Below are 11,808 nucleotides of genomic sequence, written 5' to 3' on the forward strand. Positions count from 1 at the left end.
AGTTCAAATTCCTAGTAGACATTCTTATGGTTATAAACTTATTTCTCCAAGCCAGATTCCAGATGCTTGCAGCATCCTTCCTCCTTCCTCTTTCTATGGTTTAATCTTTCCCCTTTGATTAGTATCTAACATTTGTTTATTTCTAACAATGTACGTTATTGATTTGCATATTTCTTTTCTTTATTTCCTCATGTAGGCAGGAGAAAATTTAAACACCAAACACTGAATTCCATAACAGCCCCTTCCCTTCCGCCCTTTCCCAGAGTCATTTAATGATATTCATAAATGAGAGATAAATTCTGGCCACTAATTTGAAGGTAATATATCTTTCTACTATTTTCCAATTATGAGAAAAAGGAGATGATTTAAGAATGGAAGTCATGTGTCTACTTTGTTTTGCAGATGGCCTCTACATTTCTAGCGAATGAAGTTCATATTTTAAGCTCCTTTTCATCTCCTATTTCTTTTCATTTGACACTCTGAACATACTACTTGCAGAAGGCAGGGGTGATTCTGCATGCTAAGTGAGCATATGCCTGGATTTTTGTTGAAGCAGGAGAATGTAGGAGGTAGAATTTGATGAGGGGAAAAACATGCTTTATAGCAATCCTCTGTTAAGTCACTTACTATATAAATTTAGGATAAATCATTGAACAGTTCCAAGCTTCTGTATCTTCATCTGCCAAGCTGATTTCATATGTCACAAAAATGTGGTGAGAACTAAATGAAGTAAGAAATCAAAATACAATTACGCTTTTCTTTCCCTTCACACTGTGCAGTTCAGTTAATGGAAACGATAGAGAAAGAATGTAAACAATGAAAAGTGTTAAGTGTTTTCCAAACCCATGTTTCAAATAAAAGGGGAAACTTTCAGCTGAGTGTATTGCTCAGTGGTTCTTCCAGACTCTTGGCTTTATTTTAAGTGAGAGGCTATGTAGTCTCTGTGATCCTACTCTCTATAAACAAAGTGGTGTCTATAGAGTCTTCTCTAAATACAGACGTCCTTCAGTAAAGGATGATCCAGTAATAACGTACTTTCTTTAAGTGTTCCTTGTTCTCCTGCCCCTCTTCCCTTCTTTACCCTTCTGAGGGATGCTACTCTTCACACTATCCAACACAAAAATGGATTTTCTTAATTTACTTCCCCAAACACCTTCCACTAGACCTTCCTACCCAGCCAGTATTTGTGCCTACTCAGACTAGGATTGGGTACTAACTCTGGTTTCAAAGCCCATAACAGATATCAGTAGATGCTACCTTATCCATTCCTTACTGCACAAAGGAAAGCAAGCATCAAATGCATAGTAAAGATTGATGTTTATCTTTTCTGTTTCCTGATGCACCTTGGTCGTTCTGCAAGTGGGCCTGCATATTGTGATATAATCCCCCGTCCTGGGAACCATAATATATGTGTGTGATGATGGCACACACTTATAATCCCAGCTCTGTAGGAGGCATCAGTTTAAGGATCATGGTCTAAGGTCACCTGATTAAAAGCATAAGACTGAAAAACAGATTAAAAGCTAACATAAAATTTCTGGGGTCTGAAGAGGCACATGATTTACCTAGCAATTAGGAAGATACTGAGTTCATTTCTCAGTATCTCAAAAAAATACCCTGTATCATTACAAAGTAATAATTCAGTGAAATGGTATCTGATTCTTTTAATTGATCTAAGTTAATTTTTTTATCTTACCTTGATTCTTTTAAAATGATCAGCTTTGTCTGTAAGTACATATTTCACTCATTTGTTGGAAAAATGCCATCAATATCAGATTTCTCATTGGACCTTAATATTATTATTAGAGTTACTTTTTTAAAAAAGCAATAATAAACACATGAGCTCCCCTGGAATTTAAAATCAATAGGAAGACAGAAATTCTAAGAATCAGATATAGACAAATCACCGTTCTGGAAACTGCTACCAATAAAAGTGTGAAGAAGCAGTGAAGGTTTATTTTCTGTTTGTGTTTTGTGGTTCATTTGTTTTTTTTTTTAATATAGTTTCACGATGTTACTCAGACTTGTCTAAAACTCAGATTAATCTAAAACTTTCAATCTTTCTGCCTCAGACTCCTGAGTGCTTGGATTGCAAGCATGAACCTGTAGGTGTACGTAGTGGCAAGTCTGTGATACAGTTTGGATAGTGGAGGAATGTTTCCTTGTAAAAGGAGTATCTGTTATGAGAACCAAAAGATGAGCAAGAGATCATCCTGTGGCAGTATGAATGAAGTACCCCCTCCTTGGGCTCATAGAAGTCTAGACAGCAAATGCGTTTGCTCTTCATCACACATGCAAGTGTTGCAAGAGTGCAAACACTTCCCGTAGAAGAAAATGGTGGTGCATAGTTCTGATATTAAATTCTATAATGAAAAACACATCAGAATTGTCAGTCAGCCCAGCATCCACCATCAGTGTGTTTGAAATATTTTAAGAAAACTAATAGTAAGAGAATGTATTAGCATTGAATTTCAAGTTGCAAATCATTAAAAACAAAATAGTTCTTGTAATATACTGGATAGGAATCATGGTGTGCGTAAGGTATGTTTATTGTGGTAAGACTGTGCTCATTCTATTGTTAATCTATTTATATTTACTATGTAGACACTAAATTACAGGTTTACGAGATTCATAAGAGTCTGATTGGGAGACAGCAAGGGAACTGGTGACATTTTGAAAAAAAGAGATGTACTCATTATCTGATGTATATAATTGTAACCCCTCTGTGTGTCCCCTTTATAGTAACAATAAAACGTGATGGCAAAAATGTCCACAGCATTTGTGACAGCGCTAAGGGTAGGACTGCAAACAAATGAAGTCATATATGGGAGAAACTGGAAGAGTCACTGAGGAAGGAAACTGTATCAGACAGGCTGGGTTTGTAAAGGAAACAGCACTTCAAAGTCACCTCAGAGAATTAAGTGGCTTTACTCACCTTGGTGCTCCTGACATATCTAAGAGCTATGAGGAGAAACAGGTTGAGGCTACAAGGAATTGAAGATAGCAAAAAAAAATCACTTTTAGAAAAGTTTCATGTGATTTCATGGTCGTAATCTCAGAACTGGATAGCAATGTGCTCTTCATTTTATAGATAAGGATTTGCTGAGACCTAGAGAGGTCCAGTCCCTTGCTATGGGCCACAGGACTAATTAGCTTCTTGCCAGAGCCAGGCTCTCTGCCTTGGGACTCCTCAGCATGTGGCCAGATCCCAGCTCTGCAGGAGTTGTAGAAATGCTCTCACTTAATGGCTAGGTATTTCAGGGGCACGTTCTCATCTTACAGTCTTTTTCAAGTTTTTATGCTGCCAAATGTGTTTGGAAATAGATTTGCTACCTTGTCCCCATGGCTTCTCAGAAGGTTATTCTGCAATTGACCCCAGTAGGAAAACTCACAGGTGACAGGAATGCATTACTGTAGAGAAGTTAGCTCACCTGTGGGGTTATTCAGTAGAGAAATCAAAACTTTAAATCAAAGTTGGAAGAATTTTGTCAAAGGACAGAATGTTATACAAGTGTTTTATCTTGACTTGATAGTTTCTTCTGCCATTCTTTCCCTACATTTCAGAGCACAATAGAAGAACAGAGAAACATGAAAAAAATGTTTTCTTGATAGAGTTTGTGCATTCCTGCCCCATTGCAGGGACTGGAACTACTGACTTTTGTGATATGTGATTCCAGAAGCGCCAAAGCAAGTGTCCTGAATTCTATGTACTTGAACCTTAAACAGCACTTCTATTCATCAAGTAGTGCATTTACTCAGAATATGAAACTGAATTCCATCTCAACCACCTTTGGGGAGATAATAGTTCTTACTCATTGTAGCTTTAATGTACTTTAAGATTAGAGAAAAAAAAATAAAACCTATTATCCTCTTAAACCCTCCTACCCAGGTCACTCCTGGTTGAAAATATTCTTGTGATCCTGAAAGCTTTAACTAAGGTGTTAAATAACCCCCTTTTATTAACATGACATTTCCTGATAGGCCACATTTTCCTCCTATTTGCTCTAATATTACTCTGCATTTATTTTAATTATAGACTCGATCACAGGAGACTCTGTCCCTAGGTTATTGGTGGCTTTTCCCTCCACTTGCTTGCAGGCCCATGACAATAGTTTAAGTCTTCACTTTCTGAATATAAGGATACAGATGAGTACATTTGTATAAATACTGCTAAAGAAATAATACATGAAAAGGGCTTTATATTTCATGTATTCAAGGGACATGACATATGCATGTTTGCATATACAGGATCAAGGAGAGAGCTGATATGTCTCTAGTATTCCACTACTCCCCAAGAAAATAGCAAGGTCTGCGGTTGCCTTGCCATGTCTACCTTGGACTTGAAGCTCTGTCATATCTACAATCAACTGCTGATCTCCTGCAGTCACTGATCCACAGTTTATTTGATGTAAAAAGGAACTCATTATTACAGATTCTCCATATCACCTTGCTGTTAGGTACTTCACATGCACTATCACATTTAATATTTGAAGAGTTGTGTGATGATTCTTAAAAAAATAGACGATGGCAGTCGTTTCTGACATGTCTTCATCTGCTACCAGCATCCAAAGTTATGAAAACTCACTCCAGTCCTCCACTCCAGTGGAGCCCTAGAAATCTGAAGTTTTAACAGGGATATATTATGATTTTAATACACATTAAGATTTTAGAATGACTACTGAAGTACACTGGTTGATGGATTAGTAAAGGAGAACGAATAAGATGAAAATGGGGAATCCTCTAGGTCCAACATGATTGTACTCTATTATTGCTGTACTTCAAGCCACTATTTTAAATATTTAAATATTTAAATCCACGTATGTACTTATACCCAGTTCCATACTTTTCTACTAAAAACTTATTCGTATACTCATACTCACTTTCTATCCAAAGAAAGAGGAATAATGTGCTAGTATATTACATAATCAAACCTAGTGGTTTGAGATTATATATAAAACATCCAAATGATACTACCTTTTTATATAAACCATATACCAATATTACTCTAAGCATAATTCCAAGAGATTGCAAGTGATCTATCTAAAAACAAAACAAGGTGCCGGGAGTTTGGCCTAGTGGTAGAGTGCTTGCCTTGCATGCACAAAGATCTGGGTTCAATTCCTCGGTACCACATACATAGAAAAAAGCTGGAAATGGTGCTGAGGCTCAAGAGGTAGAGCTCTAACCTTGAGAAAGTCCAAGGACAGTGCTCAGGCCCTGAGCTGAAGCCCAAGACTGGCAAAAATAAATAAATAAATAAATAAATAAATAAATAAATTAATAAATAAGAAAGAAAAAATAAAAACAAAAGAAAAAATATGAAACTGTTCCTGCTATGATCTTATTTGAAAGAGTTGTGCTATAATAAAGATACAGAACCAAGGAGGAGAAAAAATATATAGATAAAAGTCTCTCAGGAGAAAAAGGAATGTCAAGGTAATTCCAAAGCAATGGGCTTTATCCAGTCTTTGAGATCTTTAACCAGAAATATTGTGATGATAGTGAGAACATCTAGCAATTAGAAATATTATATAGTATAATTCAGCTTTCTGTTTTATTTACTAAAGGTGGCTCATGTTCTGTATCCCTGAAATGCCTGGACACACACACACACACACACACACACACACACACACACACACACAGTTATTTTTCTAATCAACCAGAAGTCACTGTTGTCTGATCCTTTCATAAAATATTTTGGTAGTATCTGGGCAGGTAGACTCAAGGTCCCTTGATATACCACTCAATGGAGTGTCATGAAGGAGCATTTGAGGTACATTGAGGTATCTTGATTTGCAGAAAGTCTTTCTGCTTTCATTGAATCTGTAGATGATAGGAAATGTCTTCCTATACAACCCCTATTATTCTTCAGGGAATGCTACTACATATAATTTGGTGGTCATTAGAGATACCTATTTGCTACATCCACAAAATAACATAGTTTGACAATTATGTTGTTTAATTGTTTTTTCCTTGCCATATCCCTGGCCTGAAAATGCTGAGACTGGAATATCTCTAGCTAACCCCATCTTCCTAAATCATTCTACTTTCACCATCTACTTGGCATTTTATATTTACTACTTTGTACCTGTGTATTTGTGTGTGTGCATGTGTGTTAATTCTCTTCCTCTTTTCCTTGGTCAAGGCACTGATTTCTTTGGTATGGTGGTACAAAGAAATACAGAATATGTATGATTAAACTAGTTTGTGTTAAGTTATGAAAGACTCATACCTGATTTCATGCACCAATATCGCATTTTAATGAAAACCTTTCTGGCAATGATAATGGTGGTAAAGGATTGTATATAAGAAGTGGGCAGAAAGTACCTAAATGCTTAAAATTTACTAATATATAGTGATGAACTCTATTATTTTCCCTTTATTATTTTTTCACTGGTCTTTCAACTGTTCACATTTTGATCAGGTCCTCAAGACTAGAAGAAATATGATGTAACAACAAAAGGAGTGTGTTTGTGTGTGTGTGTGTGTGTGTGTGTGTGTGTGTGTGTGTGTGAAATGTGTGCGCATGTGTAAGAGTAGCAACACAGGAAACATACAGAAAAAAGTGGAATTAAAATTTTGAATTCAAAATTATCTAAATAATTGTTATAGTTTTATTTTACCTGAGTTCTTCATAAGTAGTTTTCCTAAGCAAGAGGTCTGTAAGAAGGAGAAATGAACAATTCTTACAGAGTCCTGCAACTGTAAGAAATATAACTACTGGAGGAGTCATACAAAAATAATGAGCTATGAGTTTCAATTGTTGTCAAACTAATGTATCTTTATGTTAGAAACTCTAATCAAGTTGAGAACATCCAGTTCACTTTAAAGTTTTTTTGTAAGTAACAAAATTAGTCACCCTTACAATATTAAAATTCTTGTTCATTAGTCATAAAATGTTTCACTTTATTTGGAGATAGAAGTGGCTGGAAATAAGCAGACATGACATGCAATGTTATAATAAGACTTTTTGTAAATGGATGTTGTATATGACATATATCTTTTCTTTCGTAATTACATTTGTATATATACACATATATGTATACATGTGCATTTATATATATATCTATATCAGAGTTTGTGCAGAAGCAGATTCAATTTTGATGCTCAAAACAGAAACATCCCTGCAAGTTTTATCATCCCTCTATTATCTATTGTAATGTTCTCTCTTCTTAAAGTTCAGTCACTTTGGTAGAGAAGAGGCCAACTGAATCCCTTATCCTTTGGCTAATTGAAGCGTGAGTGTGAATGTGGATGCTGGATCTGTAACAGAGGATCTGAGTTAGAATTGTATCAGTTTCAGGACAGTGCCTCTACATAAATGGAGCTAAATCAGGATCTATTTCTTTGGGCTATTATAGAAAATACTAGAGATTAAGGAAGAAGATGAAGTGCATTGTAGAGAAGAAATGGCACTGTCATGGAGGCATGGGATAGATGAGGATTTTTACTTATCATACTGAGCTGATGGTGGATGAATGAATGCAGAGTGACTGTCCTTTCCACACGAGCATGTGCCAGCTAAACTCATATCCCAGGTGAGGAAATGTGATTGCAATTCAGGAGGTCACACTTTTGAGCGTTTCCCATTAATTCAAGCAAAAGCAAGATAGACAGTTCCCCTGCACGCCTGTAGTGAGTTTCTTTATCACTCCTCTGAGTCAATACTTTCTGGAAGAGGGAGGAATATTTAGTCTTCAAAATAACTCCTACCATCCTCCTTCCCTCTCTCCTTCCTTTGATCTCTCTCTCTCTCTCTCTCCCTCCCTCCCTCCCTCCTTCTCTCTCTCTCTCCCTCCCTCCCTCCCCACTTCTTCTTCTTCTTCTTCTTCTTCTTCTTCTTCTTCTTCTTCTTCTTCTTCTTCTTCTTCTTCTTCTTCTTCTTCTTCTTCTTCTCCCTTCTCCCTCTCCCTCTCCCTCTCCCTCTCCCTCTCCCTCTCCCTCTCCCTCTCCCTCTCCCTCTCCCTCTCCCTCTCCCTCCCTCCCTCCCTCCCTCCCTCTCTCTCTCTCTCTCTCTCTCTCTCTCTCTCTCTCTCTCTCTCTCTCTCTCTCTCTCTCTCTCTCTCTCTCTCTCTCTCTCTCTCTCTCTCTCTCTCTCTCTCTCTCTCTCTCTCTCTCTCTCTCTCTCTCTCTCTCTCTCTCTGTTGTGGGGCTTGAATTCAAGGGCTGACCACAGTCAGTAAATGCTTTTGCTCGAAGAAGGTGCTCTTACTACTTTGAGCCACTGCACCACTTCTGGTTTTCTGGTGGTTAATTGGAGATAAGGCTTTCACTGGCACTTCTGTATCCCAACTAGCTTTGAACCCCAGTCCTCAGATCGCAGCCTCCTAAGTCAATAGGATTACAGGCATGAGCCACCAAAGCAACTTCATACAAGCCATTATCTCAGAGAACAGGAAGAAAAAAAAACTGAAGTGGATCAATTTGTTGATATGATGCTTTCATGGGTCATATTGAACATTTTTCATAGGCGATAAAAGACATTTTAATAATTTGTTTCTGTGTTTTTAGTATTTTATGCTGTTACTTCATACTGTTTTTTTCTGTGGTTTATATTTGCTTTGCCAATTAAGTTACAGCCAATAAATTGTTATCTATTCATTCAAGAAAGACTGAATCCATAGGTGTTAAGAATTAGGAAGCTGGGTGCTGGTGGTTCAAACCTTACACTTAGTGAATCAGAAGGATGAGATAAGAGGATGCTGGTTCAAATCCCGCCCAGGCAGGAATATCCATGAGACTCCTATCTCCACTGAGCCATTGATTAAACCAGAAGTGAAGCTGTGGCCCAAAGTGATAGAGCAGTACCCTTGAGCACAAATACTCAGGGACATCACACAGGCCCTGCTTCAACCCCACAACCAACAAAAATAAGTAAAGAAAGAAAGAAATAGCAACAAAAATTTTCATGCCCAGTGGACAAAATCCTCTAGCTTTTAAACATCTTTGCCCTGCTGATACAGACCTACAAATAGATAAAGACTAAAACAGGCAGACAAGACTAAGTGTTGATACTATTTTAAATGCTAAAAGTTGAATGAGTAGCATCAACCTAACAGCACCTGGTAAGCTTCCATTTGATAAACCTTGAGCAGAGTCAGATGCCATAACAAGTTCCCTGGAAGCCTTGGGCCATGAATATGCTGGTAAATACCATCCACAACTGGTATCTCATAAAGCTGTGGAACTAAGCTAGGCTACTCTGAGTCTCACTACCATCTTCTTGTTCTCCGATACCTTCTCAGCATACTCCTGGCAAAGTTGTTTCATGATATAGCCCTATAATCTCCTCTTCTTTGGAAAATAGCCTTTTGCTATTGCTTCGCCAAGACTATAGGACCTTTCTTCCAGATTTTCCCACATCAAATGATGAATTATCTATTGTACTTTTTTCTCTCTTTCTTTACTCTATTCCTTTATGTTTTCTCCATTATAATGTTAATTTAATAAGCACCCATACTGGGTCATATGCACTGATCAATCCAGATTCATAATTAATGAAATTCCTTGCAGTAACAGCAAAAGCAATGTGACACTCAAAACCAGAGTCATTTCTTTTGAGAAGTCTATCAAGCCAGAATGGATCAGATTCTCCTTTTCTTTGTGGTCAGACTTTTAAACTGATTTGCCTTCTCAACAGTCGTTAAGCTCCCATCTTGACTGCCAGCTATTCTTACCCTCGATCTCATTGATGAAAATGACAGGCTTTGTTTTTTTGTGTGTGTTTAATATTGCATTATGTACATAGTAATTATCAGAAAGTTATTAAGTTAATAAACATATGTATTTTACTTTTAATCCTGCTGTATTCTTTTCTAGGATATTACTGAATAAGCTATTCTCTACCTCTGCTTGAAACACCATATCTTCCTACTATCACAAATACAGCTTAATTTTCTCTTAAAAACACAGAAAGACACCAACAGATAAATACTGATGAATGTTAATATTCTACGCTTACCCATAGATAGGTCACCCTAAAAATGGAGTCAAAAATAACCCTCAGAATTAAATGACATTAATGATGAGTGGGCTTAATGAACATCTAGATTTTGTCATCCAATAACTGCATTATTACTGATAGCAGTATTCATTTTGCACCTGTTAATCTCAACTTCAAATTCTTCTGCTTTGCATACCTTATTTCATAAAAAATTGGAATCTGTATACTTTGTACAATGTTCTTTTTCACTGTTCAGTTCTGTATCTGTATGTTTATGCATTATTTTAATCATTATCACTATTGTAGTTATATTAATATTGTATTGGTTATTTTTGTGTTGCTATGTTTTCCACCATGTATCTACATATAGTATTATTTTTTATTCAGTTCTGGGGCTTGACTCTGGGCCTGGGTGCTGTCCTTGACCTCTCAGCTCAAGGCTACCTCCCCATCCCTTGAGCTACAGCAGCACTTCTGATCTTCAACTGATTATTTGGAGATACGGATCTCATGGTCTTTAGTGACTGGGCTGACTTTGAACTGCGATACTCAGATTTCAGCCTCCTGAGTAGCTAGGATTCCAGGCTTCAGCCACAGTGCCTATCATACTTACATATATTCTTATGAAAAAATGAAGAAGGGAATGAGTCAATAAAAGAGAGCTTAACACCAAGCTCAGAAAGACAGCACATGTTTTCTCTCATATGTGAAATTCAGATCTGAAATAGACCAGGACATAATAAATTATACAGGTCTCATGGCATTCACACACAGTAAGACCAAAGGCGATACTCTTAGGAGAGGAATGGAAAAGGCACAATGCCTATGTGCATATGATCATACTAAAATATTTATCAGAATGAATTCCAGGAAATGGAAACAAATGATTTTCCTTTTTAACATCTTTTGCTTTCATTCCTTTTTGTTCTTTTGGTTCATTTATATGTCTTTGGGAGTGTAACAGGAGGTACAAAAATGGTGGGACAAAGAGTACACAATGGTACACACTAGATACTATATTGAAAATAAGCTAGACTACTTGTGGGTAGGGATGGGAAGGTAAAACTGGAAAAGAGCAAAGGAAGAGAAAAGATTGTCCAAAAATAAATGTACTCTTTACCACACATATAAGTGTAACCTCTCTGTACATCACCTTTATAATACCAATTTTCAACATCTTAAAATAACAATAATAAATAGCTTAACATAAACTATTGAAAACTTCAAGCAGAATCACCTTTAGTGGAGGTAATAACAATAGAAACTGAACCTATTACCAAAAGAAATACTGTAACATACTGTAAAGAAAATGAATGTTCTGGGAGTAGAAATGAAGTAGAAAAGAGTTTGGAGGGGAAAAAAGAGCAATGACTGGGATGCTGTGGCTCAAGTAGTGGAGCTCTGGCCTTGAGAAAGCCCAGGGACAGTGGCCAGGCCCTGAGTTCAAGGCCCAGGACTGGCAAAAAAAGAATAGAAAAGAAAAGAAAGTACTTACAGAAGAAAAAGCCAGATTAATGGACATAAACAGAATATAATAGACATGGAGGGAAAGAGAGAGCCAATGGCTGATTATATCCTCCTCTTCTAATGTCCCAAACAAGGTGATGCTAAGTTAGAGGCCACATATATGAAAAAAGATTTCCCAACAGATTGCACTTACTTGGTTGGAGGGGAGTAAAAGATGTTAAGCATTCCTTCTCACTGGTTAAAACCCTGGCAGATAACATAAAAAAATTAACCAGTAGAGATATAAATTTTTATGTCTATGTACTTGTGTTTATATTTCCAAGACATATTTTTAAAGAGATTAATATGTATCTATGAAGTAAAACCCTCAGTGTAATTTTGATTATGTTCTAAAA

This window comes from Megascapheus bottae, chromosome 12 (genome assembly GCF_031878675.1).
Source record: "Megascapheus bottae isolate mThoBot1 chromosome 12, mThoBot2.hap1, whole genome shotgun sequence".
In the NCBI taxonomy this organism is placed as follows: Eukaryota; Metazoa; Chordata; class Mammalia; order Rodentia; family Geomyidae; genus Megascapheus; species Megascapheus bottae.